Below are 21,171 nucleotides of genomic sequence, written 5' to 3'. Positions count from 1 at the left end.
AAGTACGGCTCTCGTATTGGAAGCCCCCGTGGAACTCTGGGATCGACAAGCTCTGGGATCAAAGCATCCATGAAGAATCCTTTTAGCTTGGGAAAAATCTTTTCGGTCCAAAAGTCTGGATCGCGGTCTATCTTTTCAATGTAGAAGTCTTTCTGGGTAAAAATCATGAAAAAGCAAGTATCTAGCTGAGCACATTCAAGCTGACATTGTACTTGGTAAAAGTAGTCGTGGCCTCGTTTGAGGTTGACCAGTCCATTCTTTCCAACTTCCATGCAACAGTCCGCCTTAGCCTCTTTTCGATTCTTTATCCACTCGCCTATCTCCATGTTTTTCGCAGTTTCTGGACACTTTATTTCCAAAAGTGCTCTTTTTCCGCACGGCATAATTACTAAGTAACCTGGACTGGCACCAATGAAGCCATGCTCATAGTGCACAAAAAAACCGCATCGCTCCACTTTAAATCGGGTCGATTCTTCAAACTTTTTTGCAGCTACTGGTTCAAATGTATGCCCGTAAATCATTGCTTTAGTCACTTTTGATGGCGCATAAAGAAGTTTTTGCACCAAGGGGGTTACAATCTTCGTCCTTCGCTTGGCTATAGTTCCGGCCCATGAAGCCGTTATTCTGTCCCTGCGTACTGCTGACCAGCTTCCGTCGTCTTCTCCTTGTAGGCGAGTCGCAGCTTCTATTTCTTGAATTTGTTCAGTGCTGCACTCTAGCCGTTGTAAAAAGGCACTCTTCATTATTTTGAAGTCAACAGCTGCAAGATCAGGAGTTGTTGCGTTTGGCCCATACTTCCCATCAGGTTCATTTACTTTCTTCTGCTTCAGTATTTCATTGCGACAAGTCATTGACTTTCGAGCCCTCTTCTTTAGAGCTCTTAGCCTAGATTTTCTCATTGAAAGTTTTGTCATCGCTCGAGGTGGTATCCTTCCTGTGATTTTTCTATATATATGAATCCTTCCTAGCTCTCCTTTACTATATTTAACACCAGCAGCTGCTACTCGAGAATTATATCGACCATTTTGAGCCACGAGGAATTGCTTCCCTCCTATTAATTTTGCAACTATACTCATAAAGTACTCAGCTAAGTTGCTTGTATTATTCCCAATCAGTAGTCGCGCTCTTCTTGTTAGAGTTTCAAATGCTTGTAGGACATGGCAGAGGAATATCATAGAGGGACAATCCGTAAGAGGCACTTTGCTACCTTAGTCTTTACAGAGCCCAGGGCATTTTGTGTGATCACCACTGAAGAAATGGTGAGGAATGGCATTAAGAGCCTCTATTAATTCTTTTGCGCCTTTGCCTTCTTGGCTAATTCGAATGATCGTTGCCCGGGCGTACCCACTTAGCTTTTTAATCATTATTGGAGTTAGCCTTTTTGAGCATTCTTGGCCACCAGTCTTCCTTTTGTTATACAATCGCGATGTAAGGCATTTGCAGGCATGATTTACGCATTCCACTTTCTCAATCATCCGTCCGTATGGAACCATAGCGATCAACTCATTATACAAGTTGGAGTCTCCATCAGCAATGAACCTCTTATATTTTAATTTGTGCATTGTTGGAGCTAAGCGAAATGCCTCTACTATTATGTCCGCTTCCATTCCTGTTGATGGTCCAACCCAGTTCAAAAAATACTTGTGATGGGGTTTTTCCGAATTTCTGTAGCGAAAGCACATAGCACAAAACTTGTTTCGAACGCCAATATGGAGCAGCTTCTTAGAGTAGTATCCAATCACCACACCACATCCAGATAAAGCTCTGTAACGAGTCCCGTAGCTTCGCGTGCACCAACTTCCATCAACAATTACAGTTGTCTGCACAAGACCCTCGTGGTCGAACCCTTCTCCAGCTCTCAAAGCTGCCTCTCTTTCTGCTTTTCCATTTTGTAATAAATATTCGGCAAGGAGTTTTTCTGTTTTCTCGCAGATTTCACGCTCGTACTTTGAAAACACTGCAGACGCTGGAATATGTAGTCCTAATGTACAAAAAAAGCTCCTCAATCTGGGCATGCGTAAGTCCAGCATTTATTGCTCCCAGGACCATCTCACGATTTAAATTTTTGGTCTCTCTGTCATCTGGTTGCGGTGCATTTTTATCTTTTTTTCGTGATGGAGGAGCTTCGGTAAATACTGACTCCTCCTCTTTGCAGGATTCACATCTGAATACAAATCTACTTCGGAGTCCTTGTAGATATTCTTTTTCAAACATCATATTTGGGACGTCCTTGATGTCTTTGCAACTAAAAAAAAAATATATATATTTAATAAAATAAAATGAATGAGACTTTCCCAAAAGTTTTAGACTGAAGAACTTGCCAACATATAGACCCTTTCCCAGGATCTTATTTTCGGGGGCGGAGATTTAAACAAATGTCCCGGAATCGTAAAGGCCCTGGGTCGTCATGCTTCGAAACCGATCCATCGTTCGATAAACATTTCTTCGTTTTGTTCGACATTTCAAATTGCTGAATAGTGGAAATACGCCACCGGCGCAAGGACCTTTGTTGTCACAAGTGTCGTTAATCCCAAAAACGAAAAGGATTCACAAATCAAAAACTATAAGCAATGACACGAAGTCGTCGATGCCGCTCCACTGCGAAATTTTTAGATGTTATTCATAACGAATGAAAATTGGAGGACACAAGCTTCAAAAAAATTACTCAAAAACGAAAAAATAAAAAACGGAAGGAATTCGGAGGTGATAAGCGAACGGCTGATCAGATCTTAATGAAATTTGATATTTAGATGGATCTTATTGTTTAGAACACAGGTTTCAAATCCCGATCAGATCCAGTGACATTGGAGGGAGTTGGACGGGGAAACCAGAAATCTTGGAAAATGCTTAGAGTGGAGAGATCGGGATGAAACTTGATGGAAAGAAAAAGCACAAGTTATAGATACATGATTGACATAATTGGAACGGATCCGTTGTCTTTGGGGGAGCTGCGGGTTGTTAATTTGGAAAAAATAGAAAAATTGAGGTATTTTTATCTTACGAGTGGGTGATCGGATCTTAATGGATTTTGACATTTAGAAGGACCTTGTGACTCAGAGCTCTTATTTTTAGTCCTGACCGGCATTAAGCCTCTGATTTTCCTTTTAAAGCGATCTGTTGATTCTTAAAATTTTGCTACAGCTCATGCCATATGAGCTCTTGGCTCTTCCGACCTCGTCACAAGTGCTACATGAGCCCGTAGCTCTTGTTATTTTGTCACAATCGACCATTATAATAAAAGTATTGTTTTTCACTATTATTATTCTGTAATGTTTTTACTGTTGTAAATCGTCAGTATATCTACTTCCTTCTGCTTATTAAGTACATATTATGGTATATCAAACAAAAACTTCTTATCCTTCCTGCAAATACAGTCTCTTGGTCCTGATTTATTTGACCTAATTAATAAAATAATTATTTGACCATTTCTCTAAAAAAACGTCTCCCTCTCTTCCTTTTTGGGCTAGAACATTTGTATCCAAACTTGACATGCTGCATCGTCTAAGGCATAATTGGTTCAGTTTTCTAAAATAATTACTAAATTTTGAATCTTTGAAAATAATAATAAGTTTTGATAATAAATTTTGAATCTTTGAAAACTTTATCAAGACCCAGAAGAAAAATCTTTCTTTGATTTTTAAAAACATTTTAAATGAAAACGCATAAGAATTCGGCTTAATAAATAGAGTATAAAATAAAGCTCACCTGTGCCTCCAAACTTTAATCTCCAGATCGCGCATGAAAAATGCAGGATCAAAAATCGGTCGGCAATCCTTCAATTCGTCGCAATCCAAGTTTCTACCACCAGTCACGATCCGGTAGGGCAACGAGGAAGAAGCTAGGGGGAGCTGCTCCATCTCAAGATTTGTCGCTTGACCGAAATCTCTTGACTTGTCTAGTTCTTCGGCGTACCGCATTATTAGGTATTTTGGATATTTGCATCTACCAAGCTCTAAATACTTTTTACAAAGGCGCTGTCTATGTGTGGTAACACTTTTAAGATGCATACCTCGCTTTGATTTAATTTTCCCCATGATTTCGGCTTTGTGTGCACAACTTTACTGAAGGCTCTTGGCTATTTCTCATTTCTAGGTTACTTCATTGCATTGAAATAATTTATGAAAATTTCAACCTCTATTAACAAGCAGCTGATTATACCAGCTTGTCATTTTGGTCTCTGGGGGATATTATCGGTGATCTGAAAAGATTCTTTCTGGCAACCGACTTGTAAAAATTTCAGGTAGCTGAAAATATTCTAGGGGACTGTTAGAAAACAGGAAAATACATCAAAAAATGGTTCCAATCATCTTATAGGTTATTGTCTTCTGCTCATGATAGTACCGATTTTGTTCCAAAAGCAATATCCTTCATAGAGTACACTTGTGAAAAAGACCTAGACATTTTCTAAGATTTCTAAGCAATTAGAGGAAATAGAACAAAATCCTTTCAAACATTTTGTAGCATCTTCAAGAAGCTATGGCCTGATATTAAAAGCAGCATCTTCCGCCAATGAATACTTTAGTACTTTTTAAATATAAATTTTCAATTTAACATGGGATTTTCGAGTTCCATCAGTTCACTTAATCACCGCCTTAAAGCCGTTGAATGGTTAAACTGTTTCTCTAGCGGCAATCAATTGCTAAATATAGACCAACAATATAGTCCTTTGTCGCGCCCAAGTTCACCGCTTAAAGAACGGATGCCTTCAAGCCGAGGCTAGTTGAACCCGTTGCTTAGGCGGTAACCCATTGCTCGGAGATTATGTCGAATGAAGGAAAATATGAGAAAAAAAACCTGAATATCTCTAAAAACCTAAAAGTCCATTGGAGAGGAAAAATCCCCATATCCCTAAAGAAAAATAATCGCCCCTAAAAGACTTAAAAAATCCCCATTTTAGGGGGGAAATCCCCATAGTGGAAACACTGAGGTCTACGTTACTTTGCCTCAGAATATAATTTGCATTATTCGTTTCATATACGTCGGATATAAAAACAATTTGTTATCCCATTCATGTCAATTCACGAGAATTTAGAGATTGGGTACAAAATGTATTTTCCAAAATATAAAAGAGGGAAATTTTGTCCTTTTTCAATGAAAATATCTCTTAAAGATATGGTTTTCAAAGTCTAAGCCACTCCCATTGACACCAAAGGTCTATCAATCACTGGTCTATCAGACTTGGTTATCCTTTGAAAACTTCTTTTTTGAAAAATATTCTTTTTCAAGTATTTATGTTCGCTTTTAATTGGCAAGTTTTTTTCATTGGTTAAAACAAAATTGAATATTCCTTTTTGCTCTATAAGAATCGAGATTTTAGCGTAATTTTCAAATATTGAACAAAATTTTGCAACAGTTTTAACGTAAAGTTGTGCTATAATGCTTTGGATTGATGAGTATGTGTACAAAAATGATCGACCACGAGAATAACACATCGTTGCGTGTAATTTTTTGAAATATGAGGTATATTATTCAGTTGAAGGAAGCTTAATGTCATAAGGATTTTGCTGCAATAAGAAGACAGGTATCACTGCAGCTTAGTCTAAATCCGTGATTCACAATGTAGGGCAGAGGCCCCACCATTGTCGTATGGGAATATTTTGATGGGTCATAGACAGGCGTGCACCCAACGGCTCAACATACTCTAGCGTCTTAATTTTGAAAAAAATACATTTGTCATACGAATGCCGTCACAATCATCTACTTTCTTTAAAGGAACAACTGTGTATGAATTTATTTATTTATTTTATTAACAAATTCTTTCTTTAAAACGGCTCCAATTTATCTATTTTTTTTCTTAATTGGCACCCTGGGGAATTTTCTGGTCCAAAAAAAACCATCTCGATAGATAACAAAAAAGAGAAAATTCACTCAGAGCCTTTATTTTAGGAAAACATATTTATGTGAGTGACGTGATACTTATATGTATTCCAAAAGCCTAAATTACATCCTCCCCTTACCCCAAGAGTGGCCGCATCATTTTTAGTACCTATGACGCATGAAAAATTACACGATATGACAAATGCTCCTGAACAGCTGACGAAATCGGCAGGGAAAAAGAAACATTAACAATACCTAAGAGCTCATATGGCACTTGTGACGAGGTCGAAAGAGCCAAGAGCTCATATGGTATGAGCTCTAGCAAAATTTTAAGAATCAATAGATTTGCTTTAAAAGGAAAATCAGAGGTTTAATGCCGGTCGAGATTTAAAATAAGAGCTCTGAGTCACGAAGTCCTTCTAAATATCAAAATTCATTAAGATCCGATCACCCACTCGTAAGTTAAAAATACCTCAATTTTTCTAATTTTTCCTCTCCCTTCAACCCCCCAGATGGTCGAATCGGGAAAAACGACTTTATCAATTCAATTTTTGCAGCTCCCTGACACGCCTACCAATTTTCATCGTCCTAGCACGTCCAGAAGCACCAAACTCGCCAAAGCACTAAACCCCACCACATAACTCCATCAAAGAGAGCGGATCCAGTCCGGTTGCGTCAATCACGTATCTACGACATTTATAAGCGTTTTTCAAGATTTCCAGTTCCCCCTCCTACTCCCCCCAATGTCAAAATATCTGGATGGGAATTGAAATAAGAGCTCTGAGACATGAGTTCCATCTAAATTTTAAATTTCATTAAGATCCGGTCACCGTTTCTTAAATTAAAAATACCACAATTTTTCTGATTTTTTCAAATTAAAAACCCTCAGCTCCCTCAAAGAGAATGGATCCGTACCAATTATGTCAATCTCGTATCTATAACTTGTGCTTATTCTTCCCATCAAGTTTCATCCCGATCCCTCCACTCTAAGGGTTTTCCAAGATTTCCGGTTTCCAAGATTTCTGTTTCCCCCATCCAACCCTCTATGTCTCCGGATTCAATTCGAATTAAAAATAGAGCATCTGAAACATAAGATTCTTCTATATATCAAGTTTCATTAAGATCTGATCACTCATTCGTAAGATACCTCGGTTTTCACGTTTTCCAAGAATTTTGGTTTCCGCCTCCAACTCCCTTCAATGTCATCGGATCTGGTCGAGATTTAAAATGAGCGTTCTAAAGCACAAGATCCTTCTAGATGTCAAATTTCATTAAGATCTGATCACCCGTTCGTAAGTTATAAATACCTCATTTTTTCTAACTTTTCCGAATTACCCCCCCCCCCTCCAAACTCCACCAAAGAGAGCGGATCCGGTCCGGTTATGTCAGTCACCTATCTTGGACTTGTGCTTATTCTTTCCACCAAGTTTCATCCTGATCTCTCCGCTTTAAGCGTTTTCCAAGATTTCCACCCACCCCCCCTAAAGACACTGGATCCGGTCGGTATTTAAAATAAGAGAATTGAGTTTCAAGGTCCTTCTAAATTTGAAATTTCATTAAGATACAATCACTCTTTCGTAAGTCAAAAATACCTCATTTTTTCTATTTTTTAGAATTAACCCTCCCCCCTTGACTCCCCCAAAGAGAGGATATCCGTTCCGGTTATGTCAATCCCGTATCTAGGACTTGTGCTTATTTTTCCCACCAAGTTTCATTCCTATCCCTCCATTCTAAGCGTTTTCCAAGATTTTAGGTTCCGCCCCCCCCCCAGCTTCACCTTCACCGGCTCCGGTCGGGATTTAAAATAAGAGCTCTGAGACACGATATCGTTCTAAACATCAAATTTCATTAAGATCCGATCACTCCTTCGTAAGTTAAAAATACCTCATTATTTTATAATTTTTCCGAATCAACCCTCCTCTCCCAACTCCCCTAAAGAGAGCGGACCCGTTCGAGTTATTTCAATCACGTATCTAGGACTTATGATTATTTTTACCACCAAGTTTCATCCCGATCCCTCCACTCTAAGCGTTATCCAAGATTTTAAGCCCCCCCCCCCCTCCCCCAACTCCCCCAATGTCACCGGATCTGGTCGCAATTCAAAAGAAAAGCTCTGAGACACAATATCTTTCCAAAAATCAAATTTCATTAAGATCCGATCACTCCTTTGTAAGTTAAAAATACGATATTCTTCTAAACTTCAATTTTCATTAAGATCCGATCACTCCTTCGTAAGTTAGAAATACCTCATTTTTTCTAATTTTCAGAATTACCCCCCCCCCGCCTCCCCCAAACAGAACAGATCCGTTCCGGTTATGTCAATCACGTATCTAGGACTTCTGCTTATTTTTCCCACCAAGTTTCATCCCGATCCCTCCATTCTAAGCGTTTTCCAAGATTTTAGGCCCCCCCAACTCCTCCCAATTTCAGCGGATCTGTTCGGAATTTAAAATAAGAGCTCTGAGGCACGATATCCTTCCAAACATAAAATTTCATTAAGATCCCATAACCCGTTCGTAAGTTAAAAATACTTCTTTTTTCTATTTTTCCGAATTAACCGACCCCCCCCCCCAGATGGTCAAATCAAGAAAACGACTATTTCTGATTTAATCTGGTCCGGTCCCTGATACGCCTGCCAAATTTCATCGTCCTAGCTTACCTGGAAGTGCCTAAAGTAGCAAAACCGGGACAGACAGACCGACAGAATTTGCGATTGCTATGTCACTTGGTTAATACCAAGTGCCATAAAAATTAAAGTGAATTGCAAAGGAAAATCTTAAACAACAAAATCTACTGTTAGCTGAAAAAGCAAAATTAAGGCCTGGAATAAATAAAAAAAAAAATCAAATCGAATTGTAAAGACAAATATTGCACACGAAATCTGCAATAAGAAGACAAAATAAAATTCACTGGAATAAAAGAATGTGTTAGTTTAGCACATGTGAGTCTGTGAAGGATTAACAGGAAGGAGAAATTGGTTTCTAGTATCTATGACAATTACAAAATTACACAAGAAAACCAAAGATTCTGCACAGTTAAAGAAAAGGGCATGGAACAAGAAACAACAGAAATCACGAAGTGTTTTTTCGTAGCAAAAAAAATCTAAAGAATAACACGATGATTCCGTGATTTATATATTTCAAAAATTACAATGAAACAAGGAACCCATTATTTTAGCGTCTGTAAAAGATAAACAGGAAGGAGGAATTGAAATCATGCCATAATATCTTAATTTAACTGAACTTGCTGATTTGTCCCCTAAGACTTTAGACTAAAGAATAAAACACAATTCTGCCAATGCGTAATTTAGGTATTTCAGAGGGCATTGGCATTTAAACATTATTGGTTGTTACTGTATTATAAAAACAACGCAATTAAAGGAAAAATATAAAGTCTGGGGAAAAGCTGGGAAAATTTTTTGTGGGAATCTAGGTCCTCATCCAAAATAACACATGATTTTGAACAAATATGAACAGCTAGAGCAAAAGGCATGAAAAAATGTCCGAGGTAATGATGCACGAAAATGAAGCACAGCGTGATCTGTGGCTAGAAGATATGCGACAACAATCATCATATTGAATCCAAATGAAAATAACGGATAAAGAAATTAGTGGTTGAAAGAAAAGCGATAGGGATGATCACAATGAATTGTAAATGAAATCTGCATTTAAAAAAGAAGCAACAGCGAGAAGAAGAACAAGACCCTAGAGAAAACAAATTCTATAAAATGGATGATTCTTTGATCCATTAACAGGAAGGAGGAATTAAATTTAGGTCAGAATTTCTCAATTCAACTGAAATGGCTGATTAGACGCCTAATGACTTCAAACTAACGAGAAAGCAATGATTATGCTAATGCATAATTCGATAACCAAATATATACAAGCCTGCCGAGTTCTAGGGCCCGGGCGAAGCTCGTGCTCCCAATAATAGGCTATATATTTATAGAGCACAAAAGATAGATGATAGTATTGCAATGTCGTCACGCATTGTATAGTGTTGTATAAAGACAAAAATTTATCATTATTAGAATATTATACTAAAAATAAATAGTAAAAAATGTGCCTAGAGAAGACTCGAAAAAAGATACCAAGTTCGCGGCGACTTAAGCTTCCTTCAGGTGGATACGCGTAAAAGTTTTGCTTTAAAATATTTAAATAACTCGAGGGGAGATCAGGATTTCAGAAATTCCTAGGTGGGGTAGGCCACAATCGGTTGGGAACCACTTGTCTAAACAAAGAGAGATGAGAGATTAATTCCTAAAACACCTCTCCATATCCCACCCTAGATGAATCTGAAGGCTCACTGAGATTTCGACAGTTTGGGCATTGAAATACAGTCTTTTAGGCACCGGTCCCCTCCCCAACCTACTCAGTGATTCACCAACTCTCTATCATAATACCTGATGCACAATAGTACAGTTTTTCTTCTTTATATTTGTCTTGATTTCTCTTGGCTGCTCGATTTCACATTTGGGGAAGGGGAGATTTTCCACTGATGGGAATTTTCCGAGGCGAGGGATTCTTTAGGGGAATAAGCCAAACCCCAGGTCAGATTTGTCTTTATTGTCGGATAATAGCATATGCAATGTTTTAATGATTTTGTTGATTTACATTGTGAGTAACCTACTTATTACTCGAAAAATCGGTGATTCCCACCCCCAACCCCCAATAATTTGGAGAAAATATAATTATATGGCCCATTCCCCTTGAATATCTGGATATGGACCCATCTTACCCCTCCCCCCAATTTAAATACTGAAGCTTCACCCTGTCTATACAAGATCATTTGGGGGAGGGGACTGGGAAAGAACTGTCAAAGCGCGAACAAAACCATACAAATGAACATAAAATTGGCAATCTAAAAGCATTCCGCAGAGCTACTAATCTAGACCTTTATTACTTGCAATAAAATGGTTCTTTCAGAGATGAACTTCAAGCACGCACAAGCCCAAAGAAATACTTCTAAAGCGTGGCATAATTTGGGAGGATGAGAAGGAGCATTTGCCCCTCTTCTAGTAGACACGTAGTTCCAGCATTTTTATTGAGGAAAGGGGGTAAGAGGGGTCCACAACCAGAAAGTCAAGGGGCATGGGCTATCTAACAATTTCTTTCTCTCCAAATTATAGAGGAGGGGCGAATACCCCTACCCCCCAATAATGCCACTGTTTCCTAGATTTCGGAAAGAAGTCTACTTTTTTTGGTTCTTTGGTTGAAAACTGCCTGTTTTTGGGATTCTTATTGATAAAAATTTCCCTAAATTTTTAATAATATTTAATCCCCCTCACCGTTTTCGTGCAAATCAATCTAATCACATCGACGCTGGTTCGTCGTTTAAACGGGTTTCTGCAATCTCGACTCGATGAAATTTAGCCTTGGCTAAGTGATACAAAATGGAATGTCGATAAAGTAAAATTTGGCCAAATTCTAGACAAGCTACTATTTGACATCTTGGAAAGTGCTTAGGTTAGGAAAATAAGACTTTCATTAATGAATCCAGGGTCAAAAATATACTCCGGGGAGATATTGCCAAGATACTATGTTAACCCTCTCCAGATTTCTGTCTTAGAAATGTGCCTAGCCTACTTGACAGTTATTCAGGTATACCAATTGGAATTTTGATGAAACGACATTATGCCTTAATTTTCAGTTTTCATTTTCTATACCGTGGTCTTGGTTTCAAAAATGAAATTCAGATCATTTGGGTAGAATTTTAAACCATATCAATGGTTTTTTTCCAATTTTAGGAAATGTGTTTCCAGATTTTTGAAACATAAATTGGGATTGAGCAAAGTTGTGAAGCTGAACACAGTTTTATAGTGATACATTTGAGCAGAAGATCCATTCTGTTTTTTTTATGTTTTTTTATTGGCATAGGCCTAAATATAATTAGTGATATAGCGTATGTGTGCCCATCGGGAGGGGGACATTGTCAGAAAAATAGCCAAGATATTTGGAAATGGTAAAAACCAAGAATATTAAGAAATGAATTTTATTCTTGGCATAATTTATCTAATTTTAGTCCATATAATGTATAATCATGACAAATTTTATAACTATCTATATTTTAATATAAATTAGTATAACGTATTTATAAAAATGTAATTGATTTAGGACTAGTATATTTCCTTCAGCAGCAGCCAACCACTAAATATTTACCAAGAAAAGTAGCCTAAACTCAATAAAAAATTAATAAAAAACAATGGGTACTTGTGTATTATTAAGAACACACTCCATAAGTGAAGTTAGGTTCTTTTGTAAAGCAAACTACAATGCAAGTACATTTTATGAGAAAAACCGGTTTCATAACCACAAAGAGAAAACTCAATTTAGTTTGCTGCTCATAGTGATAGAAGATAGTGTCAGAACATGGATTTTGAAATGAAGATTTGGGATTTGCCAAAGACTGAAAAAGAGGCAATTATATTCTTCCAGGGTAAGGAGTTGTTGCCCACAACAAAAGAGTGCGTCGATGGACACAACATGACTTTACACTCTAACGAAAAGGAACACATAGTGATAGAATATACCTAATCTAACCTAACTTCACTAATTGAGTGTGTTCTGAATAATACACAAGTACTAAACACTTTTTTCCAATATCTAAGCAAGTTACGATGTCTTCTACGCCATTTTCAGGCCTCAGAAACGAATCAGAGATACGAACTTCCATAAACTTCTAAAATTACTAACAAGGTAGCAACAATCAGTAGGCTAAATTTCTAGCCTATTTTAGCTACTTTTTGTTATCTTGGAAAGGGGTTAGGTTGGGAAATTGAAACTTTCCATAATGAATCCAGGGCCGAAAAAGATACTCAGCGAAGGTATTGCCAAGCTTTCTGACAAAATAATATTTTACTTTAATTTCCAGTTTTTTGGGTTCTTTTTCTCTGGTATTAGTCTTGAATATGCAATCCCTGTTATATAAGTAGAATTCTAAGCCATAACAATGATTTTTATTGATTTAGGAGATATATTTGCAGATGTTTCAAACCACATAAATAGGCCTAGAGACTGAGCAAAGCTGCGAAGATTAAAATAGTTTTCTTGTACTTCATTTAAGCACAAGATGAATTTGAAAGGTCATTAAAGGTCGGTACCCTCTGGAGGCAGAAAGAGTTGAGGTAATTACTTCAAAATACCTTCACAGGACATACTTTAGTCTGGTGACCAATCCCTGAAAGTCTCATTTTCCTAGCCTTACCCCTATCCAAGAAAGCAAAAAGTAGCTAAACTAGAATTTACCATAAAATCCCGTCACATGAAATTTTTCTTTTAAAGCCTAGGGTAAGATTTTAACCCAAGCTGAATATCATTTGTCACCGACTGCAGAAAATCAACTGATGAGCTCATGCCAATTTCAATTGAATTAGTTCTGGGCAGTTACGGTGGGAATAATTTCATTCGACAGCGTCTCTCAAACTAGTTTGACTCTTCAGCTTAGTATGAATTGAATTTTTTAAACTATCAGCATGAAAATATACTATTTTTAGATAGAATAAAATTAGCTTTTACACAAACTTTGGGTTATTTGTTTGTAGATTTCATATTCAAAATTTTGTATGTAATAATGGAAAAAAAAAATATATAGCGAACAAATTCAAGGACCTAAACTTCCAAAAGATAATTATTCCCTTTTTTGGTAAGACTTAAAATATATACCTGAACAATGGTATATTTGCACCAGAGTGGATTGGCTTACGTAATAGTCGGACCGCCAGTTCGGCAAAAGACGCTTAGTTTCGAAAACACACGTCCCAACAGGTACAGTCAGTCTGACGAAACCGTTTTATAGACCAGAAAACCCTGATTCAGAATAAGCTTGGGACTCGGGTGTCCGATGCTGGCTTAACCCCCTAATAACACTTTTTATTTTCTTTCATACCTGATTTTCGGAAGTGGTAAACCCCTTTCCGGTATGTACCAGTTTTAGTTAAGAATTGCTCACTAGGTAGGGCGTACGAGCAATAATCGCCGCTAACAATATTAGTTCTAAAGAGAAGAAACAGAAGAGAAGATAAAATGGCAGAACAAACAGCTATGACAATGAATTCAAGCAAATACCACCCTTTGTTGCCTCTGTTCTTACTTACTAAGAGAACTTAGTTATAAGAAAGGTAAAAAATTTTAAACAATTTAATTTCTAATTATTAAGAGTGGATATGATGTAGCAGAACTTGCCATAATACAGAAAAGATGGGTATCCAACCTCAAATTCATATAGCCTCGTATATGGACTAAACTACAAAGGTTAAGAGGAAAGATCAGTGAAGTCCCCACTGTCAAGAGAATACTGGTAAGCTAGGGTAAACTGCAAGTTTTTGCAATGCCACTTCACTGTGAAAAGATCTTTTGGCTCAGCAAATGCCGTTTCTCCAGAACCATGCCTTGGAATCAAGTCTTAACCTTGAGGTAAAGCAAAAAGGCGGTATCAAAGGGATGACTCTGAACACCACTGCGATTGCCAAGTGGATATCCACTTTGGCGTTCTGTACAAAAGTTTCAGCTTCACTCTGTAAATTAGCTGGAATGGATGGCACCAGCGAGTGCGATGATTCCAAGAGGATGGACTTTAAAAACAAAACCTAGTACTGAAGGTCATGTCAGTAGTCGAAAGTCCCGTGAATCCCTTTGACTACAAAGAAAAAGAATTTTTGAACATCATTACAAATGAGATTGCAGAAAAATCAGTTGAGGAAAGTGTTTTGTCTGCTGAAGAAACGGCTTAAAAGCTATTGAAGCATTTGACGCTGGGCAGCCCAATGCCTTTTCAAAAGTTAAAGTAGCTACAATGCATACTAACCTGAAGAAAGATAACGGACATAAAAAGAAAGCCTTCACCAGCATCCAAGAGGAACTAAAAGTGACTAGAAAAATAGTGCTTGCCTGCTGTAGTGCTCCCGCTTCGTCTTTGTTAATGCTACGAAGATTAATGCCGCATGAACTTCTTCAAGCATCACTTTGAAATGTTCTTTCATGTTTGAAAGAGCATAGACCAGTGCTGGCATTTCCTTATGGACGGGGTCCAAAAGCTGCACTTCTAGATGCTATACGGATGCTCAGTGAGATTGATTCCTGGACTATAAACATTTATCCCACACATGTAGCAAGGCAGGCTGTTGTTATGGATTTTATGCCATACATCAGAACGCAAACCCCTTCGAAAACCGAGACTTTGGGAAACTTTCCTTAAGAACCTTGCGAAACATAACCAGAGATATGACGAAATTAACTGAACTCCACGTAGTGTGCAACAGACACGATGGATTGTATTTTGTGAAGGATCCAGAAGGCTTCTCCTCAAAGACAGCAGCGGCTGTCATGGTAGAAGGAGCATGGGCAATACAAGAACGTGTTTAATCTCCCGGGATACAGCTTTGGAAAACTGGGAGGTGATGCTGACAGTCATCATCGAAAGCAAAAATAGCTGAAATTATTTTTGGGGTAGGCTATGGAAAGAAGAGACGGAAAAACACGCCCTGTCTGTTAGTGCTTGCTGGAGGTTTTAGCGACAGAAGAGAAGTTCATGTTAGAGGTCTTCCTCCTGATATTTGCTCTCTACATGCTGAGAGGCTAGCTATCACACACGAAGAGGCAGACACGAGGGTAGTAGCCTACTCCATGAAGCCGAGTGTTACCACAGGGGCTTTCAACGCGTCATAGTGAAAGCCAATGAAACAGACATTTTCGCTATACTCATTCAGCAATTCAGTGATGAATTCTCGGTGCAGTGCATCCAATCCTGAGCTGTACCTCAAGTTCAGAGACATAAACCTCCCAGTTCACCAAATAGTCGAAAGAATCCCAGCAGCTGCTGCAAGCTCCATTACCCTGCTTCAGCGGTTGTGATATGGTTAGCTTTTTTTATTCAAAAGGAAAAAAGACTTTCATCGCTGCGGCTTTAAAGGCTGGGGTTCTGAACAAGCTCGAAGAGTTGACTTCAAAAGTGAAAAGTGGGCCCCAGCGCTTGATGGAATACCTGGTTGACATAGCAAATGTTTGTCGAAAAATAGTTGTTACTGCGTATTGCAAGCGACCAAACGATTTCGCTAGCCTCAATGATATACGGGTGCGCTTGTTCCATAAGAAAAACAGTTTAAAGTGCCTGTCGCCAACGGAAAACTCGTTCAAGTATCACATGAAGAGAGCTGTCTTATAGTGGTGTTTGATGCTGCAAGCAACCGAGACACAGCCACTCATTCACAACCCTTTTGATTATGGATGGGCATTCAGCCATTCAGATGGCGGTGTTCCTGTGACATCCACGCTTCTTCAGTGACCTTCGACCGTCAAAGGTGTTCCAAAATCATGTACTCGTAAGAATGGGTGCTCAGCACGTTGCCGGTGTACTTTAGGAAGCCAGTGTGACTTACTTTGTTCGTGTGGGGGCAGGTGCTCAGTCGACTCGGATGAAGACTAAAGACTTTTATTTTCTGAAGTACTGTTGGGAAAGGTTGAGATGGATGTGTCCCATTTAACTCGTCTTTATTTGTTTTAGTAGTTTTTATCATATTTCCATACACGAGATTGTTGTTATACTCCCTGTAGTCATTAATTCATTCCGACAGGCTAAGGTTATTAAGCAAAAGACTTGCGTCGCATTCTTAAGCAACCAGTGGCTATCCATGTCATACGTAATCAACGTATTCGATTTGGTTGGAATATCCTTTTCTGAAAGCAGTAGCCTACTATACATGTGCCTGATCATGGAATTTGTTACCGAGTAGGAGAATAACTTATAAGGTTTCAGTTCCAGTTAGACGACCTTCTCGGAAAGTGTTTATCAACGGTATATTCGTCATCAATGGGTTCGTTTTGATTAGAATTCACTTTTCAACTTACTGCTTTTGAAAAATGGAATAGCATCGGGCTTCATTTCTAATTTAAGCCCCGGCACATTCGGATTCACTGTGTTCCATTTGGTCGAAATTCACTTTTAAACCTACTTTACCTTTTGGGTTAGGGGGGGGGGTGTCACTTTTCCATTACCTGGCGGTCGGACTATAATATTTATTGCAATGTTTATGCTATAAATAATAATAACAATGGAGGAGGCTGAAGACGGAGTTTCGGGACAGCTGAGTCAAAAGATCAGGAGACAGAGTGGACTCGATGCTGACAAATAAGGATCGTTCGAAATTGCTAAAGACGTTTTAAAGGATAGTGCTTATGTTAACGCGTTACTTGGTTGTAGGGGACACAGAAAGCGTCTAGCAATAGTAATTTATGCTGTTGAAAATGCTGATTAAAACCTTACCAAGCTGTTTTTGAGTAATAAAGCTAATGTAAAAGATAGTCCCGAGGGTCTTTTAATTGCTGTTCAATCAGAATGAATAAAATTTATTGACGTTCTTCTGAAATATGCTGATTTTAACACTAGGGATGATTTCGGTAGAACAGCATTATACTTTGTTGCGTTAAAAGGTCGTATTTCCAGTTTTGCTGTCTTATGTAATTTATATTTTGCACTAATGAGAACCCCAAGGATAAGGGTGCAATAGTTGGATTACTTCTAAGCAGAGGTGTTGATGTTGACGCTCAAACTGAAAAGAGCGAAACAGCTGTTTATTTTGCCGTTCAAAACAAAACATACACGAGTCGTTGAAACTATTTTGGAATACGATGCAGCTATTCAATTATGCTGAATACCTGAATTACTTCTAAGCAGAGGCGTTGATGTTGACGCTCCAACTCAAAAGGGCGAAACAGCTCTTTATTTTATCGTTCAAAACGAGCATATAAGAGCTGTTGTGTTGCGAGAGCAACACTTTGGTTTTGGCCCGTTTTTTTTTCTTTTTTTTTTCCTATGCCGCCGATGTCGGCTTATTCCTGGAAACTGGTAAGGGCCTGTGCGGTTTTTAAGGAAAGAGTGGACCTAAGGCTGGATTGATGAATATGGCATTACATTTTGAAAATCTCCGCAAGACTCTTGCTTGGGGCCAAAAAGAGTCATCTCTTTTTGAGAATTTTTTTTTAGAAAAATAGCCAGAGCCTATGGTGTGCGAAGTGAAGTGGCGTTATGTAGCCTATGTCAGAGAGGAGTATCTGAAGTTGTGCAGCCAAGCTTTCGTTTCATCAAACCATGTTTCAGCTTTTGAGTGGAAAGCTCCGTTCTAGCAGGCAAGCACGCAGGCATAACTTTCAAATTGAAGATGGACTAAAATCTATAAGTGTTAAATATATGCGGCAGCTATCCGGCCCCACAACCAATATATCTTCTTTGAGTGATGAATAGAAAAATTAACACAAGCAAAAAAGCGGCATTCTCCCACGGGTCCGAAAGTGCTGCCGTGATTTCCGCTGGGTTTATCATTTGTTTTTTCGGACTTTGGATTGAGGTAGAGAAATGTTATCAGATGTACCACTTAAACTTTAAAAGTTCTGTCATTTCTAAAGAAATTGGAGCTTATCCTTTGCTCCTTTCTAAGTGGCGACATTAGAAAGTTGGCCTACGGCAAACAAATCAACTTATGAACTAAGACAGACAGAATTTTTTTTTTCGACGGCAATCGATAGCTCTTGATGAGCTGATCAAAGTATATGTCATCCATTTTTGGACACAAAAATTCCTTCATGAGATATACTAGTTTGAAAGTTTCAAGGGGTTGACAACTTCAGTAGTAGGGTACACACTGAAACCAAAAATAAGCCGATACCAATTGTGAGACATGTAGGGGACATGTAAGGAAAGGTCAGCGGTTAGCTCATAGTCATCTTCGGCAGTGAGGGGTTTGCAAATTTTGCTATTTGGTGTACCTATTATTTGTTTCCAGTGTATTTGATGATAAGACCAAGTTGGTTCCAGTGGTAAAACATGTAGGGGACTTGTAAGTAATAATCGTCTGTTAGGCTACAATCATCTTTAGTGAAGAGGGGTTTGTAACTTTTGCTAGTTGGTGTAGCCTACCCATACTCACTGTAACCTAGAACTAAGTGTTTACGCAACGGGTACAAACGATAACGTAAAACAACGAGCCAGTTTCGTGATAATTAATAGAGTGTCATCTATGGTATTTTGATCCTGAAAAGTTACGGATAGCTTTATAATACCAACTAGATTATATAAGATATTGTTCCAAGTCTTAATCCGTCACGATGTCTACGATTGAAAAGGATAAAGTTCAACTGACTTTAAAGTCAATTTAGTCCCTTCTTTCTATATTCTTTTGTTATTGTTGTTTTTCAACGCTGAGGAATAGCCTTTGATCATGTGATTACTGATCGCGTTCTTCTTTGAACATAACGTTTTAAAAGCTTCGATAGGCTGACCACTTCAGCGTTTAACCGATAGCAAAGAAACAAAACCAAAGTTTTGACTTTATTCGGCGAAGCCGGACAAAGGTTGCCCCAACACTTCACGTTGCTCAGGCACGGTAGGTCTATTTGGACTGTTTTTGAATGTAATGCAGCTATTCAATTATGCTGATTAGCTGAATTACTTCTAAGCAGAAGCGTTAATGGTGACGCTCAAACTGAAAAAGGGCTAAACAGCTCTTTACTTTCCCATTAAAAACGAACATACAAGAGCTGTTGAAACTATTTTGGAATATAAAACAGCTATTCAATTATGCTGAATAGCTGAATTACTTCTAAACAGAGGCGTTGACGATGACACTCAAACTGAAAAGGCCGAAACATCTTTTTATTTTGCCATTAAAAACGATCATACAACAGGTGTTCAAACTATTTTGGAATATAATACCCCTATTAAATTATGGTGGAAAACTGAATTACTTCTAAGCAGAGGCGTTGACGATGACACTCAAACTGAAAAGGGAGAAACAGCTCTTTATTTTGCCATTCAAAACGAAAATCGGGGACTGATAAAAGTCATATAAAGATTACAAAGCATCTGGAAGCAGAAGTAGACACACCAGGCTTCAAAAACTCAGCTCAAAATGTACAAAAGGTATAAGAAACTACAACAAAGACTGCGAACGGGAAGAATTCCAAAAAATTAGAACAAAAAGCGATTTCTACAACCTGTGCAAAAGCAAGCTAGGTGAGCAACAGAAACTAGCAATACTAATAGATCGACGTGACGTGGTCCGTAGCACTAGCCTAGATAAGGCAAATGCTCTAGTAGAATTCTTCGCCAGCACGTTTTCTGTTGACAACGGCTGTTTACCTCAACTCCAAGACTCACACCCAGGAAGCAAGCTCCACAGCATTGGCTTCACGCCAGAAAGTCTTCTAAGAGCAATGAAGGCCATGAAAGCGTCAAAAGCACTCAATCCTGATGGCACCCCGTCCTTTATCCTGAAAGAACTAAGAGACGAGCTATGTGAACCTCTGGCAATACTTTTCCAAATCTCATTTGAGCAATGCAAGTTTCCTACTTCCTGGAACCTATCCCATGTAACACCTATTTTCAAAAAAAAGGGAAACGGAGAGGCCCAGAGAATTATCATCCGATCAGCCTTACTTCACCATTCTTGAAAATCATGGAAAGGGTCATAGTGGAAAAGTTAAAATCGCACGTCAAATTGAACAACCTCATATCAGATCATCAGCATGGCTTCCGTAAAAATCCCTCTACGGTTTCCGAACTAGTAGTGATACACGACTATATCCAGTCTGCCCTGGACCGTGGGATTCCAATAGATATTATCCTAATCGATCTACTTAAGGCCTTTGACCGAATATCCTTGCAAAAACTCACCCACTACCTAGAAGCCTGTGGAATCAAGGGGAAGCTAAAAAATGTGCTCTCAGCATACTTGAATGACAGAAAAATAGCAGTCAAGGTAGCAGACAGACTATCCACATGGATAGATGCAACCAGTGGCGTCCAACAAGGTAGTGTTCTCGGCCCAGTCTTGTTCATCATGTACATAGACATTTGCATAAATGCCATTTCCCAAACCGATTTCGGCCTGTTTGCAGACGATACGAACCTCCTGGGAGAAGCTAGTGCATCATCACAAATTCAAAGCGACTAGGACGCCCTGACAGAGAAGCTCGAAGAATGGTAACTTTCACTAAATGCATCAAAATGCTCTGTCGTACATCTTGGCCACCAAAATCCGAAGTACTCATTCAAAATGAAAGGCATCGACCAGACAAAATCTACCTGCGTAAAGGACCTAGGTGTAATTCTGAGCTTGGACCTCAAGCCAGAAAAGCATATCGGCCTGGTTGTGCGTAGAGCATGAAATACTCTCTAGCTACTCACTCACTCCCTATGATACCTCAACATTCGCTCATAAGATCTCAGCATACACAAGCTACGTCAGGCCACAGCTTGAATACACCACTGTCATCTGGTCGCCATGTCTCAAAAAGGATATTGACAGAATAGAACAAGTCCAGAAACGCTTTGTAAACGGACTTCAAGGATTCAGAAACCTTCCGT

At 38.6% G+C, this 21,171-nt stretch overlaps 1 protein-coding gene across 5 annotated transcripts in view; it reads right to left on the bottom strand.

Moving 5' to 3' along the window:
* LOC136039385 (uncharacterized) overlaps positions 1-21,171 on the bottom strand; it is a 180,105-nt gene that overhangs the window by 87,492 nt on the left and 71,442 nt on the right. For 2 of the 5 annotated variants that reach the window (XR_010620431.1, XM_065723063.1), the window contains exon 1: positions 13,062-13,150. The exons of 2 other annotated variants lie outside the window; for them this stretch is intronic. The gene's annotated coding sequence lies outside the window, so the exon portion shown is untranslated. Of the gene's footprint in view, positions 1-11,104; positions 11,196-13,061; positions 13,151-21,171 lie in introns of those variants that run through there. One more of the 5 variants, XM_065723067.1, reaches the window with a different exon arrangement.

This window comes from Artemia franciscana, chromosome 19, assembly GCF_032884065.1.
Source record: "Artemia franciscana chromosome 19, ASM3288406v1, whole genome shotgun sequence".
NCBI classification, from domain to species: domain Eukaryota; kingdom Metazoa; phylum Arthropoda; class Branchiopoda; order Anostraca; family Artemiidae; genus Artemia; species Artemia franciscana.
This window is presented reverse-complemented; position numbering and strand designations above follow the sequence as displayed.